The sequence below is a fragment of the Bactrocera neohumeralis genome, chromosome 4 (genome assembly GCF_024586455.1).
Source record: "Bactrocera neohumeralis isolate Rockhampton chromosome 4, APGP_CSIRO_Bneo_wtdbg2-racon-allhic-juicebox.fasta_v2, whole genome shotgun sequence".
Lineage (NCBI taxonomy): Eukaryota > Metazoa > Arthropoda > Insecta > Diptera > Tephritidae > Bactrocera > Bactrocera neohumeralis.
In genome coordinates this window covers 43,219,347-43,244,327 of record NC_065921.1, presented here as the reverse complement: position 1 = coordinate 43,244,327, position 24,981 = coordinate 43,219,347, and the positions used below count along the sequence as shown (strand labels likewise).

The 24,981-nt window shown below is 33.6% G+C and overlaps 1 protein-coding gene across 1 annotated transcript in view; it reads left to right on the top strand.

Moving 5' to 3' along the window:
- The window catches only part of LOC126757085 (platelet binding protein GspB), a 69,754-nt gene that overhangs the window by 18,228 nt on the left and 26,545 nt on the right, over positions 1-24,981 (top strand). The window contains exon 2 of the mRNA XM_050470686.1: positions 20,039-20,319. The gene's annotated coding sequence lies outside the window, so the exon portion shown is untranslated. The remainder of the gene's footprint in view (positions 1-20,038; positions 20,320-24,981) is intronic.

Below are 24,981 nucleotides of genomic sequence, written 5' to 3'. Positions count from 1 at the left end.
TCGCAATATTACCGAACACTTTTTCGCAAGTGATTTATGTCTAACGTAACGCAGTCAGCTGACCTTCCACTTATGTATATTCTGAGCGCTTCAAATCAACAAGACGGACACGAGCATTAGCTAAGCATCCATCTATTCACAGAACAACTATTATCAGTAGTTTACTAAGTTTCCTAAGTACGTGTGTAAATAGCAGAACTTATAAATTATTTATACCTTTTTTCCACAAGCTGAAACCACTCAACATCACTTACATGATAACTTCTAATTTCTGAGTGTATTATGAAAATGCTTGAGTCATAAATGCTTCACTCGAATTAGTACTCACACACATATTTATATATGGGTGGATATAGAAGCTTCTACATTCTGCCAATAAATGTGCATTCGTGACAAGCGACAGGCATATCACCTGTTCATTGCTCCGATGACGGCGCAAATACTGACTAATTTATGAACCTAAAGTTGTGTGTATGTTTGTGAAATTCAAATGTTGGCAGCAATTTCACCAATTTCAACGTTATTTCATTGATCCCAGTATACTTTATTTATTTATTGTTCGTTTGCACTTTGTTTATTTGCAAAGTTATATAATAATCAGCGTGGCAATGTCACAAAAGTTGTTGTTGTGTGCTCACTTTGTCAATATTATTGATAAGATTACACGCGCATGGCAGACACTCAGGCAACCTGCGTTGCAATCGATCTCTGTTAAGGCTTACGATTTGATTAAAACTCGGTTGTTTTGAGTGGGAGAAATGCTCGGTGAAAGGGACATTACTCGGTTAAGTAAATATATAATATTTGAAAGACTGGTGCGATGTATTGTAAACTAGGCTATAACCACGGTGTCTACACCAATATAGGGGAAAAAAATATATTAAAGCCAAACTATCATTCATACCCTTCACAAATAGAAATTTTTCCACGCAAGCACTAGATTTTGAGCGGTCCGTTTGTTCCCGGCCTGACGCATAGATGGTGTTACTAGAATTAAATCCATACGATTTTTATTTAGCCCTAACCTTCAAAAGGTGCTGGTATAAATTTGACAGTTGTCGGATCATTAGTTTGTCAATTATATCATTTTGAGTGAAGCAACTTTTGTTATTGTGAAAAAATGAGTAAAAAGGATTTTCGCGAGTTGATAAAATATTGCTTTTGAAGGGACAAAATACAGTTGAAACAAAAACTTGGCTTGACCATCAAGGATTCGTATGCTAACTTTAGAAGCACCGAAGACGGGGAACGCAGTGGCCGCTTAAAGGAGGTAGCTACCGATGAAAACATCAAAAAAAGGCCACAAAATAATTTCGCATGACCGTAAAGTGAAGTTCTTCGAGATAGCAGGCACGCTAAAGTTATCAACTGATCGTGTACATCATATCATACACGAATATCTGAGTATAAGAAAGCTCGGTGCAAAGTGGTTGCTTACTTTTGACCAAAAACAACGACGAGTTGACGATGTGGAGCAGTGTTTGGAGATGTTCAAGCGTAATAAACCTGAGTTTTTTCGTCGCTTTGTGACAATGGATGAAACATGACTCGTTCATTTCACTCCGAATTCCAATCGACAGTCATCTAAGTGGACTGCATACGATGAACCCGCACCAAAAGTGGAAAAACGCAACAGTCCGCTTGCAAATTTATGGCATCTGTATTTTGAGATGCGCATAAAGTAATTGTTATTGATTACCTTGAAAAAGGAAGGACCATCAACAACGTCTATTATATAGCGTTACTGGACAGTTTGAAGGATGAAATCGCCAAAAAATGGCCGCATTTGAAGAAAAAGAACGTGCTGTTTTAGTGAAGACGAAGGCAAAAATCCATGAATTGGACTTCGAATAACTTCCGCACTTCTTCAGATCTGGTTCCCAGTGACTACTTTCTGTCCTCAGATCTCAAAAGATTGCTCGCTTGGAAGAAATATTCGTCGAATGAAGCGCCGAAACTGAGGCCTATTTTGAAGCAAAGGACAAATCATACTACTAAAATGGTATCTGAAAGTTGGAGGGTCCTCATAATCAGTAAATCACCCTTGAATGGAAGTAAACCCAAAAACATGTGTTTTACTATGGTAGGTCTGGAACTTTTCTGTTGACTTGTTATAACCGATCTAAATAATTCGTCGGACATTGCGAATTTGGCTTGGAAAAAAATTAACGTTGCCACATTTTCTTCAAATAAAAATAATTTTCCTTACAAGTACTTGATTTTGATCGTTTAGTTTGTATGGATATATTGGTTTCGACAAATAAATAGCAATAACAATGATCAATATCTGCTTACGGTATAATAAATAATTCAATTTAATAAAACTGTTACGAAGAGAAAATCAATTTGATATCTATTGAATCACATTTATATAGTTCGACTAATAAGTTTGCTGTTATACATACCTATGTACGTATATTCGAGGTTTCCTCATTACCATATTTGTATTTACAAAAATCTGCATTTTTATACTTTTCCCAACCAAATATATAAATACATAATGATAGCATCTCAGCCGCTGGAAAAATATGTCGGAATTGAACTATTTTGTATCAGCTGTTTGCATCAGCTGATCAAGGTTGCCTAGGCACACACGTTTTTCTGATGTTTGCATGCAAATGAATAGAAATTCATTGTTATATTTTATTATATTAATTTTCATGAGTTCACCTATATGCTTTTTTTCATTTAGTAATGCAATGAATTATTCAATAGGATTTAAAAAGATATCTACATTGATTACAACTGCATATTTATGTAACAATCAGCAATCTGAGCTGTAATTACGGGCGCATTGTGAACATTTGCGTTGCAGCCGTCGGTTGTAGACGATATTGTTGTTGTTGTTGTTGAAAAAATTACAAAAAGTACAAAGTGCAAAGCGATGAGGCAACAACAATGTTTATATAGATTATATTATTGTTGTTGTAGTGATTCGATGATGAGTTTTTTTTTACTTTTGCATTTCATTAACATAAATTAGTGATTTTATTGTAACGCAATCGTAATCTGTAATGGAAATTGGTAGAAGAAGAAGAGGTGAAGAGAAAGAAGTGGAGAAGTAGTAAAATGTAGTAAGTGAAACTGGTTAGAAATTTTTGTTCATAAATGAGTAGTGTAGAGAATATAGAACTGCTACTAATGGTTGGAAAAAAGTAAAATAAAGAAAAAAATAAAATAAAAAAAAATAAAATAAAAATTAAAAAAAAAACATTAAAAAATTTAAGAAAAACCAAAATAAACATTTGCATATACTTGTATATACTAAATATATGCATAGATAATCGTTAGACAGCTGAGTTGAAATTAATGCGCAACGCCACGAGTCATTTGCTCAAGCACAGACAGTGGGCGGCAATCGAAGGCTGGTGCTTGGGTGTGAGCTCGGCATATTTATAAACGAATACACACACATACATGTATGTGTATATACATTTGTATGTATGTATGTATGTATATGCACACGCTACTGGCTGTTTGGCAACATTCATGAAGGCGTGTTTCGCTCGTATGTTTCTATGTTGTTGTTGTTGCTTTTATTTCTGCTGCTGCAGTTGAAAGGTGCGCACTGGGTGCCGCTGAAATTGAATTGCCCATTGTTAGGCAAACTCTAATTAAATGCAACATGCACATGGCCGCCTACAACAACAATTGCATGTAGTAAAACGCGCAATAAACAAAAGCAATAACAAAGACAATGACAATATAAATCATAAAGAACGTTAAGAGTCATTAGCAACAGCAGCAGAAGAGCAATTGTCAGTCATTCGCCAATTTTTGACACGTGGAAAGTTTTTTTCATTACACTCATACATACACACCATATAGTCGGAACAAATTTATTGCTAAACTACAAAGGCGGGAAAGGAAAAAGCAAGATAAAGTTTACTTCCTGAAAAAAATAATAACTTTTGGGCACTTCAATCAAATTGTGTATGTAAATGTATGTTATATTTAAAATGCTTCGTGCTCACGAGTACAATTTGAGTTTATTTCGACAATTTCGAACTGCCTGAGTTCTGTGTATTTTGATTTCATTGAGAGTTTATACAGAGACATATATGTACATAAATGTATTTACATCTATACATGAGTAAGACCCGTGCAATAGTCATGGGTAGGTTTTTGGATATAAGGCGCCCGGCAGCTCCGATGCAAATTGAATTTTTTTATACTGAATCAATTGAAAAGTCCTTAACCTACCATTAGTAAAATACATTTTTTGGCAAAATGCTTTGTGTCTTTATTAAACATCACTTTTTGTTTCTTGAAATGTGGTCGTTTTTCGGCGATTCCGCCCTTCAAACGGTCCAATAACACTATGTAATAGTCGCTGTTGATGGTCCTTCCTTTTTCAAGGTAATCAATAAAAATTATTCCATGCGCATTACAGAACACAGGCCTCATAAACTTGCCAGCTTACTTTTTTCTACACTTTGGAGAGGGTTCGTTGAATGCAGTTCACTCCGATAGCTGTCGATGGGACTTCGGAATGAAAGAATGGAGCCATGTTTCACGCCGTGTCACATATCGACGCAAACACTCAGGTTTATTACGCTTAAATATCTCCAAACATTGTTCCGAATTATCAACGCGTAGTTTTTTTGGTTAAGTGTCAGCTCGTGCGACACCCATTTTGCAAAGCGCTTCCTCATGAGCAAATATTCGTGAATGATATGATGTACATGTTCAGTTGTTATCTTTAGAGTGCCTGCTATCTCGAAGAACTTCACTCTAGGGTCATCCAAAATTATTTTGTGGACTTTTTTGATGTTTTCGTCGGTAACAACCTCTTTTGGGCGTCCACTGCTTTCTTCGTCCTCGGTGCTCATTTTGCCGCGTTCAAACTTAGCAAACCAGAATTTGAAGGTTGATTTCCTTGGTACATAGTCAAAATAATGTTCGTCAATCCAAACCTTAGCTTTAACAGTATTTTTTCCCCTCAAAAAGAAATATTCTATCAACATGCGAAATTCCGTTTAATTTTTTTTAAAATCACAAAATTTGCTTCACTCAAAATGATATAATTCACAAACTAATCAGCCGACAGCTGTCAAACTTATACAATAACCTGTTGAAGGTTAGGTCTCACTGTATTATTAATTCAAGTAGCGCCAACTATATGTCAAATCGGGGTCTTGTCAATGGACCTATTTTTTTTACAAAATGTAATTAAAGTTCTTTTTTAATATCAATGTAATAATTTACTTCATTTACTTGAAAATCTGTTAATACAAGTCCATTAATGTATGAGCGTTAAATTTTTTGTGGACTTGGAAAATATTTGGAAATTATGTATTGAATTTTTGATCAATTAAATTATTATTTTTTTCATTTATTAATGACAATAATTGTGAATTATGTGTCAATATTTACATTAATCAGTAAAAATAATTGAATAATTGCGCTCATTTTGCAACAGCTGATTTGCAAGTAAATAAGTAAATGAGAAGTAGAAATTCCTGCACTTATTGCGTCTGTGCAAGCCACTTGGCAACGGAAAATTAGATTAAGAAAACGCAAAAGCGAAAATGCAAAAGTTAAACACACATACTAATACTAATAAAAGTATCACATTGACACAGATTTGCATTAAATGCGGAATGTCTATTTTCTACACACTCATACAAACTATACATCAGTACATAAACACATATTATTATCGGCCTTTTCAGCGTGTGCAATCGAGCAGCTGTTTGACAACGAATTTGCATTTTCAATGTAATGACATTTAACTACACGAACAAGTGCGTAAATTGTGCTTGCATATATGGTATATACCAAATATACATATGTATGCTTAGATGAAACTGGTAAGCAAGCAATTATGGTTAAGAAAAGTCTACAAATCAGCGCAGTAACAAACTTATGCCGCTGAATGCAATACAATTGTGTGGTTTAGAGCGGGTCGACTTACAGGGTGAAAAAAAAGAAAAAATCACGTATGCGGGAAATGTTTTACGGATCATTCTGCACAACTTTGCCTAAGAGACTATGGATCCAAAACCGATTGCGAGCCAGCGATTTTTAAGGTGAAATTTTTTAGGGATTATAAAGCATTTTTCTTAAGTTTTAGAGTTATCCGAATGAAAGTTAATACCAAGGTTCATTTTGTTATGCTATTGATCATTTGTCGGAATTGGCCAGATCGGACAACTATATCTCATATCTTTCATACAACCGATTGTTCAGTCTTAGAAATTTGGACTCATTGTCTCTTAGCAAAGTTATTCAGAGTGATCTGTAAAGCGCTTATGCGATCTTGTAGTAAAAAATCGCCCCGCTCCAATGTGGATACCTCTTAGGATTGGTGTGATCTTTTACTATCCTCTCTACAGTTTTGATTATGCCAATTTATTTGCTTATCTATACCAGTTGTTTGTTTCATTCAACTTTTTTTAAGCATTAGGAAGTTAATTATACCAATTTGATTTATACCATTTGTTTGTTCGATTCAACATTCTCTTAGCATTAGACGCTTAATTATATCAAATTGCTTTATACCAGTTGTTTATTAGATTCAACGTATACCAATTTGGTCCATACCATTTCTTAGTTCGATTCAACACTCTCCAAAGATTGTCGTTTCGGCAACAGTTATATTAGCCTGCACCAATTGGTACCAATACTTCTGCTATCCCTTCTCTCTTACCAAAAAAATGTACGCGTAAGAGAGTAGATGAACACTTCATTAAAGTGGTATAATCGCACCCTTCAATGCTGCTAAATTTTGCAGATTTTAGCGAACTTTTCACGGCTGTGAATGGCTCAAACTCAATTATCCGTAAAAAATGGCATGGTCAAATATTTTAATAAACATAAGGGGTTTCTATATTGATTTAAGTAGATTTAGACTTGATTTGTAATAAGATCTAGTGTGTTCGATTAGCTAGTCTCTAACACTTGGCGAAACGAAGACAGGTACTAACGCTTAAAAGTGGTGTAATCTCTTCACATTTTCTCTATATTTGTTTGTTCGATTCGCTAAGCTAGTTAAAGCAAATTTAGAGATCAATGAAAATAATATTTATGTATTTAAAATAACTAATGAATTATCGATTCGAAAATTTGTTTGCCCTGAAGAGGAAGAAACGAAAAAAACCGTTAATATATGGATATATATGCCATAAATATCAGTGTGACGAGCTGAGGCAATATAGCCTTGTGCGCTTGTAAATACACGAATTAGTCCCTCAGTTTCTGAGATATAGATCTGAATTTTTGCACAGCCTATTCACCCCAAGGAGCTGCTCAGTAGTCGGAACCGCCCATATCAGACCATTATAGCATATAGCTAGCATACAAACTGAACAATCGGAATCATGGATCATTGCTCAAAGCAACGTTACAATCTACAAAGGAATTCTACATATCGGATCAATATAGCATATAGCTGTCATTCAAACTTATCGAACAAATCCAGTGCTTGTATGGAAAACTTGTGTCGTTGACGAGATATCTTCAAGAAATTTAAGTTGGATTATTGTTCAAAGAAACGGTACAGTCTCCGAAGAAATTATAAGGATCGAACCACTACAGCGTATACATATGTAGATGTCATACAAACAATGTTAAAATCATAATAATGACTTTTTTATGCCCTTTCAGTGCCTTAGAAATGCAACTGTGAAGGGTATTATAGCTTTGGTGCAAACGAAATTGAAGTTTTTTCTTGTTAATTGTTTAATTTCAGCTATTTTAACATTTTTTCAACATAACCTCAAACCTGAAATATTTGCATAGTATAAATATAGGTATTAGTTCGCTTTGTTTATCACCATTCATCTTTTATTTATCAACTTTTCAGCTACAATTACAAACTTTTAAGGAATTTAGCGCTTTCAAATATTAACATTTATTAAAAGTTGCGATAAAACGCTCAAGGTCGCCAGACTTTATACAAATACCCACGAGCTGTAACAATGGCGATGAAATATCTTTATAATCCCCGCATGCAAACTGACGCATTTTTCACTAGTGAATAACGAAATGTGGAAATGAACATGAATACGCTTTCTGCTGAGCAATTTCATTATGTAATTCGCTGGCAAGATAAAAAGTTTCCGCCAACCGCATAAAAACACCAGTGATATGAGTGCCAGTATATCCGCATATGCTTTTACATATATGTATAAGTTATATATATATATGTAAATATTTATATTTATGTTGTTAGTATGTGTACGTGGCTCATAGAAAAGCGCGTGATGCATTTTTCCTCATCTGCCACATTGTCATTTCATGTTGACTCGAATAACTCATGGCGGTGGTATGCCGCAAATAAAAAATTCGATAACGCTAACAGATAAAATTACTGCACGCCAGCTCCATATGCCCCACTGCCATGTGTATGTGCGTGTGTGTTAGTAAATAATGTACATTCTTGTTGTGCAGCAGCGGGTGTTACAAGCGTCTGAACGCATTTACAAAATGCAAAAAATATGTAAAATTGCAATTTATGCTTTTATTTTCATTACACCTTTGTTGCAAAAACAAAAAACACTAAAATGTTAACAAGACAACAGAAATGAGGCTACTGGCTTAGGTTTCCCGACAAACGCCACTTGGGTTAGAATTGCATTAATTTACATCTGATATCTGAATGCGGATCTTGCAGCTCAGATGTACCTTTATATTACATGCAGTTAGTTACACACTCGCTCGCCTACTTATCGTGTACTATTTTGCTAATTTGTTTTTGTAATTGTAGCCGAGTCTTGTTTACCAACTCATCAACACTATGCATAACGCTTCTGTATATGCTGATTTGAAACTTTATCAGCTGCTGTAACTGGGTGATATATTGTTGTACATATGGCTACAGCAGTGTGCAATAAAATGGCATTAAAATATTTTAACAAAAAAATTGATTTTCTGGTGCAACAGAACATGTTATATTCTTTCAATTCGCACGAATCAAAGCCAGGAAAATACATTAAGGTAAAAAATTTCAATCAGTACCGTTATATGGGGAGTAGGCGGGATTATCATCTGATTTCATCCATGCTGTCGGTAGGAGTTCTTATAATAATTATTAAGCGAATTTGGATTTTGTAGTTTTAGCAGTCTAGGAGATATATTATACATACATACATTAAACCTATTTATGGGCAGGGTCACGTCCACTTTTTCAATATTTTCAACTCACAGATAGATAGATTATAGATAGACCACGATTTTCAGAAAATTCGAATATTAAAAAAAAATCGATTATTTTCGCCTAAAAATGGTTAAAAATCTTTTTTCATTATACGGACATAATCATCTATCTGTAAAAGTTTTTTTATACCCTTTAAAGTAAAAACCGAATGAAGAAAATATATTTACTATATTTACTATATTTTCTTAAACTACTTAAGCCAATTTGAAAAACATGGTTTCAAGAAAACCTCGTTTTTGCGTTTAAAGGTCGGTCGGCTCGGCTTCGCGCCAACCACATTCAAGTGGCATATCTTACACATTTTTGAAGAACGGTTTTTGAAATTTTACAATAAATTTTTTAGATTATATGTCTATCGATAAAGTCAATAAAAATTGATTTTTTGAAACGTCTTCGGAGCTTAAGTGCGGCTACTTCCGGTATTTCTTTTTCAACCAACCAACAACTTGAGTTCGAGTAGCATTCATGAGATATTTTTTCTATAAACAATCAGAATTTGTTTCAGGTCATAAGTTCTTAAATCATCAAAAAAATTTCTTGTGATTTCATTCTTGACGTTAATTTGTCGTTTAAGCCAGTCACAATAGAAAAACAATAGAAAAAAGAGAGTGGCTACACCATTTCAAGAGGGAGGACTATATTAGTGAGATATCTTAAACGATGTCGCTCATTAAGTTTTTTTTTTGAATATTTCAGACCAGTTTTCTCAATAGTCAAACTGAGCGCACTAACTTCGTGGTTCTCTTTATATTATTTAAGGCGAGAGGGGGAATACTCAAAGCTAACGAAATGGCAGAACGAGGACGCCTTTAGTTGAATTCAAAATTAGAAAGTATGTATATAAACACCTTGGTTTATAACTGCTTGAACTATTACAACACTTTTTCCAATTTAGTTAGCTTAAACCAGTTGTTTGTTCGATTCGCCACTAAGTTTTTATTATATTGTTCATCTTTCATAGTTAAAAGTAGCATAAAGCCGAAAAATCAACAATTTTTATTATTTTCTTATTAATTTTCTCTAACGACATGAATGCATTTATTTTGCTACTCAGTGTATGCAATAAACATATGACTGCCATCTGACGGAGAAATAACTATGAAAATAATTAAATCATATATCATTAGCGACAGGCAAACATACAAGTAAGCTTACAAAGAAATATACAACATTTCAGGCTTATACATCCACATGCACATACACATAGTATGTGGTAATTAAAGTCGATAATTGGTTTTTCACAATTGCATTATTGTGGCAATAATACAATATATGTATGTATATGAGTGAGCTGATTGCAATAAGCGTGTATAAAAATGAAATCATGCCACAACTTTACAATACAAGTACTGTATGTATTATATTATGGAATACTATATATGTACATATGTATTTATATGGGTATAAGTGGCAAATAGCGCTTATGTAACAAATCGAAAGTGCTCAGCGTGACATTGACGTCCCAGAAATGAAAAACTGTCACATTGAGCGGAGTTGTATTAAATACTTATTTATCTGTGATAGTAGTGTTATATGTATGTATGTATGTATGTGCATACATATGTATTAGGGTATTAGTTTTTCGAAGATGATTGTTTCTTGCAGTCAGTTTTTGCTCTAAAAACCAGGATCCAATGGAAATAAGCTATTTATATTCAATTTAAACCGTGTCTAATTTGTATTTATTTTCACATATATTCCACATATCGTCACCTAAAATGCAAAATAACATAATGTCACTTTTCATAAGTTTATATTGGTTATATATTATTTTATTTGGGTGGTCGAAAAAGTCTTTTCGTATTCCTAATCAAACTTCAACTTATTTTTTTTGTAATTATATTAATAAATAAATAAAAAAATATGTACCATTTTGGTCGATCACTTTTTGCTATTTTTTCACTAGAGACATTACTCCATCAGTGTAAATCGAAATTTCAAAAACGGATGCTGGCGAACCATTGTGTGTCATTCTTCCCTTTTTTTTACTAAAAATTTCAAAATATAGCGGATTTCTTCATTATTTTCACTCATTTTTGAACAGCTGTAACTCTTTCTCTTCTTCCCCGAATTTTGGTTAAATGACGCTTAAAATCTCACCTTTCCAACACTATATGCTATGACACAATGTGATTCGTAGCACTGGAGATGTACGACTGCAACGACATCTACTTATATTACCAAAATACGAAAAGACTGTTTCGACTACCCAAAATTGGTTATCAATACACTCATATTGAAACAAAATTTCAGTTTTCGTTATAAAATGGTTATAATATACATATATTGGTTATTATATCCTTCAGCGATTTTCGATTTTTTATGATACGTTGTTTTGGATTTTAGGTGACGATATACACATAACATGAGATTTTATGATATTTTGCATTAAGAAAGTAAGTATGCAAGTTTGAAAAAGTGATATTCGATTACAACATTTTCTAACCAGAAAAGAGTGCGAAGTTTTTATTTTTTCTATAAAAATGTTCCTTTAAAAGTTACATGCATTTAAAGTTATACATGAAAGGTACAAAGCATTCATACCAGTGATTTATTTGCATATTATATATTGCTCATACGCCATGGTGTACTGCATAAATACAGAACTCGTACATTTGAGGCATAACTTTAACTGTGTATAACTTTTATAGGAATATTTTTATATGAGAATCTGTATAATTATTTTTTATAATGATTTTTTACTTAGTTGTAAAATTTATTTAAAAAAATTGCCTTAAAAAATTTAATTTGAACCGTTAATATCTTTTAAATAGTTGGGTTTATGAAAAAATCGGTAGAGACCTTTCTCTAGAGCATCAATTTTCTACAAAATCTATGAAACGAGATATTTATTTTTAGTTGTTGAAAGCAAGATATGATTTTTTTCTAGCTGATAATGAGAAAAAAATAGAAAACTGTAAAGCGGTGTACCTTCCCGTTACAATTAAGAACTCTTACTTGAAGAGATTTTCGTAGGAGTGTCTGAGAAGCTATTTTGTAGAATAGAAAGCGAAATATTTATTCAATTTTTGACCCACTCTAATATATACATATATAACCTAATCATCGTCTAATATATAATACATATTTGTATATATGTATGTATTACCTTTTTCGATATGGCACTGCTCGTTATGTTTGATCTCTGCTCTCGGCATTGAAATTATCGAGTTGAGTTCAATGCGAGCGAGAATGAAGTTACAAAATTCAAGTGTTTATATGTCATATCGCTATACAATTAAATCGGTTTACTCCATTTATATCCGCTGTTTGTTCGATGCACCGCTCTAAAAAGTTTAACAAATAGAATATATTAATCGATCGAAATTAGGTTCTTGTATAGAAAACTTTTTTATTTGAGAATATATCTTCACGAAATTTGGCTTGGATTATTTTCTAAGATAACGTTAAAATATCTGAAGAAATTTACCATATCGAACCACTATAGCATATAACCGCCATATAAACTGAACAATCAAAATCAGGTCTTTGTATGAAAAACTTTTTATTTTACTAAAAATCTTCAAAAAATTTAACATGATTTATTTGCTTAAGGCAATTGTACAATTTCCAAAAAAAAAATTCCCAGATCGGACTACTATAGCATACAAACTGAACAATCAAAATCAGGTTCATGCATGGTAGCTTCTTTACTTGGGACAGGTATTATGGCTTCCGTGCAACCGAAGTTCACTTTTATTTGTTTTCTATTTCTAACTGCACTTTATGAGTTTCAGTCTACTTTGCCTTTCCTTATTTAATTAAAAGTTTCAGTTATATATGCACATACATACATACTTACAATTATCAGAAAGCCATTCAAACACACATCTGCTTTTCGGCAACCCTGCCAATTACGTGAAAATCGAACACAGATAAAAACAAAAAAATTATAAAAGTGACAAAAATGACAGACGGCAACATGCAACACACTAACCATGACCCACTTTGTGGCATACAGAACTACATAAAACTGTGCTAACGCGCAAACCAACAGCTAAGCGTGTCGGCATGTTGCTGCAACAAATAGACGGACGGACAGACAGCCATGGTTACCGCTGCTCATGCCAACGCTTTGGCAACCGCGCCAAAAAGCTTCGCAATCGAGCATTGCAATTCAAGCGTTTAAACTGCTGCCAATAGTTGCTGCTGCCTACATACATATGTATATGTATATGATATGTAAGTGTGTGTACATTTGTATTGTATGTGTAGTTGTGCAAGCGTCTGCGCCAGCGTGGCTTGGCTTTAAGGCGCTTGTGCCTGTTAATAACTGTGTCGCTGCTGCTGCCAATTGGATTCTAAAGCTCGGCAAATGCAGCGCAAAATAAAATTAAAGCAAATGAAAAAAGTTAAATTAAATACCAGCTGGCAACGCCACAAGCTTAACAAGCTGAAGCGCACTCAGCGCTTTGTTGTATTGCCAAATTTTGCTGCCAACAAAAATAGCAAACAAATGCGCCAAAAAACGACAAAGCAAGCCAAACATATGCTTTGCATAATCGCCGCGCTTTGAAAGCGCCTCAAATGTGCACGTTGCTCTGACATTGCAACAACTACAAATGGCAATGCAATTGAATGCGCATGTGTGTGTGTGTGTGTACGTGTATAGTTACTCACTGCAAGCAGTTGCAGTTACTTGTTGTTTATCCTATTTTTTTGGCAAGTTTTCTTGTTTTTTCCAATTTTTGTTGTTGCTTTTGCAGCTTTTTGTAGTTGTTATACCCTGAGCAGGCTATTTTTAGCTTGTAAGGAAGTTTGTAATATCAAAAGAAAACATGGGAAACCCTTTGAAGTATATACATATACATAATAAACGTTCTGAGCCGAGTCTATATAGCCACGTCGGTATGTCCGTTTTGACGTCAACTAGTCCCTCAGTTCGTTAGATAGCGAACTGCAATTTTGCACCCGTTCTTTTCTCTCTAAGAAGCTGCTCATTTGTTGGAACCACCGATATCGGTCTACTATAGCTTATAGCTGCCATACAAACTGATCGATCAAAATCAAGTATTTGTATGAAAAACTTTTTCATTTGACGAACTATCTTCAAGAAATTCTACGTGGGTTATTGTCTAGGACAATGGTACAACCTCCGAAGAAATTGTTCAGATCGAATCACTATATAATGTAGCTGCCATACAAACTAATCGTTCAAAATTAAGTCCTTATAAAGAAGATATTTTTATTTCACGAATTAACTTTACAAAATTTTGCATAAAATATTATCCAAGGCAACAATAGTATAATCACCGAAGAAATTCAGATCGAAACACTATAGCATATCTTCTTTCGTTATATTTATTATTTTTTTTGCTATTTTTATAATTTCGTTATTGTTTTTGTAACTCTTTTATACAATTTTTGTTGCTCGAAATTTTTATTGTTGTTGTTTTTGTTGTATTTTTTTATAAAATTTTGTTACCCGCAATTTTATTGTTGTAATTTTTTATAAAAAAAATTAGCTCGCAATTATTATTGTTGCTGATTTTTTGCTCTCAATTTTTGCTGTTGTTGTAATTTTTGTATTTTTTGATTTTGTAAATTTGTGATTGTTGTTGCTTTTGCAATTTGTTATCGACGAGTTGGGCGCATTGCAGCTTGATTTGCGCGCCGCAAATTGAAAAATACAAATTAAAAAATAAATAAATTGAAAATAGTAAGAATGAATAGAACAAAGTAATATAAAGCGGCACAAGGCAGCCAAGCCGCACCTCCGCCACGAGGCGCGCAAAATCAAATGCGAACGCCAAAGCCCCAGCTAGCTCAGTGCACGCGCTTGCATACAAATTACATGCATGTGTATGTCTATATGTACATATGTATGTGTGTGACCAAGGGGCTAGACGCAGAATTATATCAATTCTATATATGCGCATTTGTAGATGCATACGTGTGTGTTTGTGTGTTCATAACAGTAGCCGCTTGAAAGTGGCACGTTCGAGTTACGTGTGACCTAATCCACTTTGTCTTTGCTACTCTGCTGTCACTGTTTTCGCTGTTATTGTTGTTGGTTTTTGTCATTAGCGCTTGTTTTTGCTATATAAGTAATGATTATTATTTTTTAATTACATATTTTATAATTTTTCTATTACTTGTTTAGCAAATATTTATATTGAACATTGTTTTTGTTATTACTTTTTGTTGTAATATACATTTTCTAATGCTCGAATGTCAACGCGGTTAATTTATGCTGCTATCAACATATATTTACATATACATATACATATTTTATACATTTATGTCACACGCAATCTTTCGAACTCGTTTTCCAACACTGGCGCGCTCTGTTGTCACCCGCCTGCTACAGCGCTGCTGTCATTATGTCTCCGCTCCTGTACATGCACTGCGCCGTGTTTGAATAATACACAATGTGGCGTTGCACATGCGCAGTGCGCGTTTCTGGTCACGTTCACGCTTTTGTTCGGTCTCCTTCACGGCGCTGCTTTACAATTTAATCAATTTAAGGCACTTTTTTGTTTTCAGATTATGTTTATACTTTGGTTTTTATATATGTACATACATACATGATCAGTTTGACGAGCAGAACCGATTTAGCTATGTGCGATCAGTATATACGCGGACTAGTTCTTCAGTTTTTGAGCTGTCGATCTGAAATTTTACACACGTCCTTTTCTCAGATCCTGTTTAGATCGGACCAGTGTAGCATATATCTTTATAGAGATTTAAAATTAATTTCTTAAATATTTAAATAGTCCAGACATGCGCTACCTAAACAAATATTTTCCTTATTTTGTCGTCTTCTTCTTCTTCTTAATTGGCGTCTTCGTTTCACCAAAACTTTACCCTCTAAGTTAGTGCTCTGCTTCACTGTCAAAAAACCAACCGGTGAAGGCAACAAAAAAAAACTCAACTTGAGCGAGTATACGGTTATCTCCATAAATTTGTTTAACCTCCTCCTTCTGTTCTCTCTTGATTTTATTATGCCACTCTATTTAATTTAAACCAGTTGTTCGTTCGTTTCGCCACTCTTCAAAGCTTAAAGCTTTTGTCTCTATTTTCTGTCACTCCTATTACTTTTGTATACACATATGAAAGCATATATCTAACATATCTACATATGTAGCTCTACGTTCATTTATCTGTTCAACTGCTCCAATTCAGTTGTTGCCTCATCAATTTTTATTCATATTTTGTTGCTGTTTTTGTTGTTGTTTTGTTCACCCATTTGTTGCTTACAAAAGCGTTACAAATGCGTTGTTTGTTGGCTTTATTTATGCTTCAGTGATGTGTCCATTATGTATGACTGAAGATTGCAACATTGCTGCAACACCAGCGGCTTCATCACACCGGAGGCAGTTAAAGCTGGCTTCCTAGCAATTAACAAGCAAACGATATAATAGCATCGCAAAAGCACATTAAATCAGATTAAATTATGTTATTTGAGAGCACAACATACATACATTTATGTATATATGAATGATGTGAACGATTAGTGACTGACTGTAATTATTATAAGATCTTAATTTTCCTAAAATTTTACACCGGACGCGAAGGCTAATATTTAAATATGTACTTAAAAGGCTTTAAAAATTTCGGATAAATTTGTTATGATAGAAAGGTTTGGTGTCATAATTTAAAAACAGTTCAAGAAAAATAAAATATATTCTGTAATCCCTCGAAGTTTTTAAGTTCTACCCCATTCCGCTATAAGCGGGTTCGGATTTTTTGTTTAGTAGCTGGCATATTTGCAAATATTCAAAAAATTATTTACTTCTTTCCCCATACTAAGCGAAAATTCAGAACCAAATAGAGCTGTATTCAAATAATTCTGGAATTACCTTTACATAAATATATGAGTCAAAATATTTATTTTGCTATTCTCATACTGATTCCGAATCAAAATACCTATAAAAGTGGAATATAATCAGATCAAATTTGAACCAGACTGTTTTTTTTCGAATCGATAAAACATGTTTCCTATATTGGTCCAATCTTTTTTTATGTTCCTGATTTCCAAAAGTCAATTAGTGTATGTTTGGTAGCTGTACGTTTATGAAGCGATTAGTACCAAACAAATTAACAAAGAGTTTATATTTTCAATGAAATAAATATGACGGATTCGTTAAAAAGTCTGCAGAGGTGTTTTGAGGAGTCTACTTTATCACGAACACAAGTATTCGAGTGGCACAAAATATTCAGTGAAGACTGCGAAGTCATTGAAATCTTACCTCATGCGCGTAATGATGATAACATCGAAAAAATTTAAGAAGCACTGCTTGTTGGCAACCGAAAGATAGCAGAGAATCCCAAAACATCTCTCTAGATCGACTCAACACATTTATAGTAATCTTTCAGGATGGAAAGGTGACCATGCTAGACTCGAACCAAAAGACTTGAATCATTCGCGAAAACGACGTCGAGTAGAGATTGCCAAAAATATGCTTGATAGCGTAGCTGAGAACCCTATATTCATCAAAAGCAACTTTTCTAGCGACGTGGCGTGGTTTTATGAAACTGTCCAACAATCGATCGAACGGCGTTCCAAAAACTATCTGTAACCGAAGAAAACAAAATTCGTTGAAGCACAGAAGTCCATCCATAGTTGTATTACTACCTAGTAACCTAGTATTAGTCTTAATAATCAAAATAGAGCTTGATTAATATCCTCCCAAGGTCTGTTACTTCAACAGCATTTGGGGAATATTTTGTGCTACAAAAACTCTAAAAGAAAATGGCCTCAATAAATAAATCGGTTATTATTTCAAGATGGCAGAACGAAATCAACTAGATATTCTGAAAGAGTCGATAGATTCCAATATTTTAATAAATACTACGACTTAAGTAACATTCGAAGAATGAGTGCTTTGTTGTTGAGTTACTTAAAATTGTTCATAAGAGCTACCTAATAATTAATTTCGTTGAGGGCTTTACGATGTTCGACCGCAATCTCGACAATTTTTGTTTTCGTAGCTGAAAAGAAATTTGTTCGGAGAAATTGCGCTAGTGATTAAGAGAAAAGCAAAACCTGTTCACTTACCTGAGTAAAAATGTCATGCAGAAGGTCAGTGCGGCAGAAAACAGCAGTAAATTGGTCAAAGAGTGCTGCCGAGTGTACAATCCCTGGCCGGATAAAAATTGGGGTCATTTCCGGTTACGTAGACCCGACTGTCGTAAGAACCGCCCTCCTTGTCTTTACTCCTCTCCAGTTGTACCATACTTTTTGTCTGTTTCAGAGCAACTACCCTCTCTGCTTCGCTTATTGAACAACTTTCATTTGGAAATTCAGCAAATCAAAAACAACAACAACAAAAAAATGAATAAAATTAAAAATAAGTTGTTTTCAATTATTGTTCATTTCGAGCCTATTGCAATACCAACAACAATAAGCCGTATTTATCGCTATATTTAACTGCTTTCAATCATTGCAAGTAATATTAGAACCAACAACAAGTGTTGTTGTTGTTACTGCTGCTGTTAACACAAACTGCCAACATATGCTTGGACTTAGTCATAGTCTATGTACGAATTAAGTCTATTTTATAGCCTGATTATGCCAAAAACAAAAAATCAAATTTTCAACTCGCAACTGTTGTTGCCACTTTGCGCCATGTGGCAGTGACCAAATTGAGCGTTGCACAAGGCATTTGCCATAATTTGTTTTGTGCATGTTTTGCTTTGTAACTTTTTTATCGTCTTTTTTACGTTTCATTTTCGCTTTTGGCTTTTTGTGGCACGTACACCACGCACACACACATATGTACATACATACATACAAACGGCAGCGGTGATGTGCTGCCCTCACAGTATTGTTGGAATTAACACGCTTAAATGCAGTTAACGGTTTTTTTCGCATAATCAGTCTGTCTGTCCGTCATCGTAATTCAGCAAATTTGCCATTCACCACTTGGTTGTGGACAACAACGACAACAGCACACGGCTGTTTGCGTGCACTTTTTGCAACCTTTTCGATGCCGTGAAAATTGCTGCCTTTTCCTCGGCCTTTTATTGCATTCGCCAGCGGCAATCAAAAGCTATGAGGAAGAGCCATAAAATGCAATTGCTCACCAACACACACACATGCAATAATACATACTTAAGTTACGTGAATTGTTTTTATTTGCTCGCTATTGCGCCCACAGCGCCTCTGCTTTTTATTGTGTCTTCTAGCTGAGCTTTGCTTTTTTTGCTTGCCTCTTTGTGCCTTTCTAATTGTGCCAAATAAAATAAATCGACCTCAATTCGATGACCTCGGCTTCCAGTCGCTATTTTCATGCGTAAAAGTAGATGATGATGCAGTTTTTTCTAGCATTAGTCTAATTTTTGTGCACAATAAGCCAAATGAGCTTTTGTTATTTGCAATAAATATTTACCCTAACAACGGAGCTTTGATTTTCTCCATTTAGTTGTTTTGCAGCGTCGCATGGCAAATGGCCGTGATACTTTAGTAGATTTGTAAATGATTTCAGTAATTTTCAATGATTTACGAACTAATCAAAAAGTTAGGTTAGGTTGGAGTAGCATGAACCGTTGGATAGTCACATAATGTTTTTTGTATTATAAGTACTATAAGGAATATATAAATACTACATTAGGCACTCAGTTTTATATATTGTTTGCTGTTAAAGTATCTCATAGCACCTTTAGAGGTTAGGTCAAGTTAATGAAAAAAATTCAAAAAAAACATAATTTTGACTTGAATCATTCAAATATTATCTTCAGTAAGCCAAGCTCTAACCAGCCTAGTGTAACTGCGACCATGGGTACTCATTGGAACTCATTCATAATAAATTGTTTTGTTAAATTAAGCAATCAAATTTTGTTTTTTTCTTCCCATAAATAAATATAATAATAAGCAACCCTGTATAACGGCAAATTTTAATGTTATTCTATTTTCTCTCCCTTCTTTCATTGCAGATAACCAAAGCGTTTATCCATAAAAATGCGCAATAAAAAAGCTGTAATTGGTTTTTGAGGTTGAAAGGTCTTTGAAGGACTTGACAGCCGCCGTCGACGGATCAAAAGCGAAAGTGATTGAGACGCCATTGCAGAAGTGCCGAAGTGCCGAAGTGCAGCAATAATAATCAATTATTTGCTGTAATCTGCACTAAAGTAAAGAGATCGAGAGAGAGAGAGAGAGCGGAAGTATAAGTGAAAAGTAGAAATTGCGGAAACTGTTTACTAACAGCACATCTTTGGTGAGTAGATGAAAATGTTTTTTAACACAATTAAACAATATTAGAAAAATCTAAAAAATTCTGGAAAAAACAATTCGATTATATGGTATACATATGGTTTCCGGTATATAGTGGTTATAAATATGGTTACAGTTTCTGGTATATAATGATTATAAATATGGAATATTTTTTAACCGTATAGCTCTATAAAATGCAAACATATGTAGGACTTAGCTTAAATATTATAAAATGATTACTTATTTTGTTCGATAAAATACGGTTCTTTTGTACTGTTATAAATGTACTTTTATTACTTATGCGTGAGAAATTCGTATTCGGAAAGCAAACCATAAATCTATCACCCAATAAATATTTTTCTAACCATAAATAAAGTGTTAAACTTTCAAGTGCTCAGTTTTCAAGTGAACTTTTTCTTGTAAATAACAAGTAAGGAAGGGCTAAGTTCGGGTGTCACCGAACATTTTATACTCTCGCATGATAAAGTGATAATCGAGATTTCATTATACGTCATTTACATGTTTTTCAAATACCGTATTTGTGTAAAGTTTTATTCCGCTATCATCATTGGTTCCTAATGTATACAGAGAAGGCATCAGATGGAATTCAAAATAGCGTTATATTGGAAGAAGGCGTGGTGAACCGATTTCACCTATATTTCGTACATGTCATCAGGGTGTTAAGAAAATATTACATACCGAATTTCATTGAAATCGGTCTAATAGTTCCTGAGATATGGTTTTTGGTCCATAAGTGGGCGGCGCCACGCCCATTTTCAATTTTTAAAAAAAGCCTGGATGCAGCTTCCTGCTGCAACCGTAAAATTTAGTGTTTCTGACGTTTTTTGTTAAATAAAAACATAACCTTTGTATGGGATGGTTATTATCCGATTTCTTCCATTTTTGAACTGTATATGAAAATGCCTGAAGAAAACGACTGTGTAGAGTTTGGTTGACATAGCTATGGTAGTTTCCGAGATATGTACAAAAATGCGATTCTTTGCGATCCTTTGTTTCAAATTTCGCTTTAATATCTTTGTTTATGGCTTAGTTATGACACTTTATAGGTTTTCGGTTTCCGCCATTTTGTGGGCGTGGCAGTATTTTGCCCATCTTCGTTAACCTTCTTATGGAGCCAAGGAATACGTAACCAAGTTTCATCATGATATCTCATGAATTGCGGACACGGACAGACGGACGGACGGACAGACAGACATATAACAATCACTATATATAACCCTTATCTGACTCTTTTAGTTTTAGGACTTAATATAATACTCTCCTTATTGTTGCGAGAGTATAAAAATGTGATATCACTGATTAATTTCGAAATATGTAGTTTTTACATATAAGAATTTTATTACTCACGCATATACCCACTCGTATGTAGAGTTAGCATGAATGCGCATATAACAATAAATCTTGGTAATATAATCATGGCTTAAGTCACATCATGCTGTTTAATTACAAATTACAAACATATTTATATATATATATATATGTATATATACATATATTTAATATATGTATATGTAGTTGTCTGTCTGAGTCATCGCTTGTTCTTCTTTTCTAAGAAAACCTGAATGTCTATTCAACAACCTGTCATTGAGTCATCCAAATGTACAATAGTTGAGACATAAAACTTTTTCATTATGCTTAAGAAGCTTAACAAATGAATTGCGTTTACTTAATACATACATACATATGTACATACTTACATTTATAAGATATTGTCATTTTGACACTTCTGAAGTTTCGGTTCACACAAATACCTATTTATATTGTGTTGCGAAAGTTTGCCAACATGTAACTAAGTTGGTAGTAATAATCAAACATGAAATAACTGTCTAAGTTTTTGAATAATTTCGAACATTAGACAACTAACTCTGATACTAAGTATTTCTGAATGTTTGAGTCGAAAGTGCACTGTAACAAAGTCAATAAAGTCAATTGTACTGAACAAACTTAATCTACCGTTATATGATACTTGTAACATCAAAGAACTGACAAAAACTAATTTCCATACGATTTGCATGAAATAGATTCTTCCAAAATGATTTTAAGTTGTTTGCTGACAATTACGACTTGAAGTTAGACGCTTAAGACCATCACACGGAATATTTAATTTTTACTGGAATTTCTTAATTTCATTGTTTCACTTCAATAAACAGCTGCCCTCCAAAGAATGAAACGAATCACGAGTCGAAAATTCTATTTATAGGTATGTATTTGGCTTGACATTCTAAATTTGGGACGTTAATGATTTGGCAATCATAATGTAATATCTACTAATGTTTACAATGTTATAGTGACTTCAGGGTTTGAAGAAAGATTTTCAGTGAATTTGAGCGGTATTTTAGGAATTTTATTTTTAAAACTCGCTAATTGTTCAATTAAAAGTAGATTATCGACAGTCATTGAGTCAATTAGTTAGTTTCTCCACTATAGTAGGGTAATTTGAAGGCATACAGATTAATTTCTGAAATTTACAAAATGTTTAATAAAAATAGTTTTTTCACAGTCGCTTAATTGAGTCGATTAACAAATTGCTTAATAATGTATATTACTAATTGTGAAAAATTAGAAAAGTCGTTTAATTATTTTAAATTCAACAAAATTCATTAATTATACAACTAAAATTAATAATTAATTTTTCTACAGTCCTTTAATTTATTCAATTAATTAAATTTGCCTATTATTCAATCCGAAGTAGCTATTTTGTAATCCATTAATTGAGTCAATTAGTTAATTCCTTCATTATATGGTAAATTGAAAACAATTAGAGGTGGAATATCAGATATTTTCATAATTATTCCATTACAAAATGTAGTTATATAATCGCTTGATTGAGTCAAGTAGTTAATTATTTCATTATTTGGTAAATTGAAAACAATTAGGGGTGAAATTTCTGAAATTTTCATAATTTTATTTAAATTTACGTAATTATAAATTGAAATCAGTTTTTTTTACAATAACTTAATTGAGTGAATTAGTTAATTGCACCAGTATACATATAATAAATTCAGAAAAATATTTTAATTAAGTTGATTATCAATTGCCGGTTTATGAAATTGCTAATTGACTAAATTATAGGACTGCCGAAATCTCTATTAATTAATAATTTATCTTATTAAATGAATTGTTTTGCAATTAAGCAAAAATTATTGTACTTGGATAACCTAAATTTTATTATTTAACTTTTCAATTCACGAATTTAACTTAAGGGGTCAGTAGGGTAATCTGGCCTGTTTTTTGACATTTTTTTTCCATAGAAATTTTTATTCTACAATAGAATTTTTTTCACATATCATGAGGTATATCGTGGAGTGTATAAACAAATTTTTTCAGAATTTTTTGATGACATCTGTCGGAGAAATGGCTGGGTGAATGAGATGCGTTTTTTCACTGGCGGACACGATTTCTCATGTTTGGATCATCTGAAAAAATGTTGATAAATAAAAAAGTATTTATCGTTTTTTTTTTGTTTTTAATTTTTCTTCATGTTTTTTTACATACATTTTGTCATAAAATTGTCAATTAATTATAAAAAATTATGAATCTAATAGGGACGATAGCCAGGCATTTTGTAAAAGTAAAGTAAAGTTCGACCGGAATCATGTCCGCCAGTTTAAAAAAGTGTGTTTTGAAAAAAACGCGTTTAATGCGCCAGGGGTGCACTCCGAGCGCTCCAAACGTCGAGCGTTATTATTATTTTTGGGCCTTTTTCGAAACCTTCCAATGGTAAGGTAGATTTCTACATTAATTCTAAGGGTATAAGGGAACAAAATGAAAAAAAAAAAAATTGAAAAAAGATTGCCTTACTGACCCTTTATATAGTTTGAATGAAGCATCTAGTTATTATATAGGTACATATATGTTTAAACGCACATTCTCTTATTGTTAAGAATCACGTTTGGGCCTATGTACATACATTGCTGCAGCACTGAACTGCTGTGGGTCAGATTTTAACCTCAACGTGTTCGTTTGCTGGTGTTGTCCTTGCAAAAGGTTATGTTTTTGCCAGCAAATAGCTAGCAGAGACTACTTCCTGCCACAACATACACAACACATACTCGCACACTTTATACACATATATGTACATATATACATATGTACAAGTATGCCTGTATATGCGCTTACATTAAGTTTTGATTTGTACGTTCCTTTTGCCATTTGAGGGCAATTAGCGAACATTCAACACACTTTGGCCGCATCGCAAACATATTGGTGTGTATATACCTACAAACACACGTATATTGTGGTCATTATTGTTGTCGTGGCTCGTTCGTCGCTCAGCTGTTTATAAAATATGTATTTTCAAGGGAGGGGAAACGCGGCTTAACACATTTCCAGCTGTTTCCAATGGCCTTCGAAACCTTCATTGGCAGCTCGTGCTTATTATATTTTGGTTTTTGTTGCTGTGCACTTTGTTTGCCGTAATGCGGCTCGTGTACGCGTGTCTGCTGGTCAACTGGCAGCCTTGAAAATTCAGCATTGGCCTACGCTGCTTGCCTTGCCGTTCGGGTGAATGTAATTTTTTTCCTCTCTATCTCTTCTAAAAAAACATTGCTAAGTGTAAATATTTAAACTTTTTTGTGGCTTTGTAACAAATTTAAGGCCGACTTCTGTGTCACGTGTAGGATTTAATTTCCTTTTAAATAAAAAG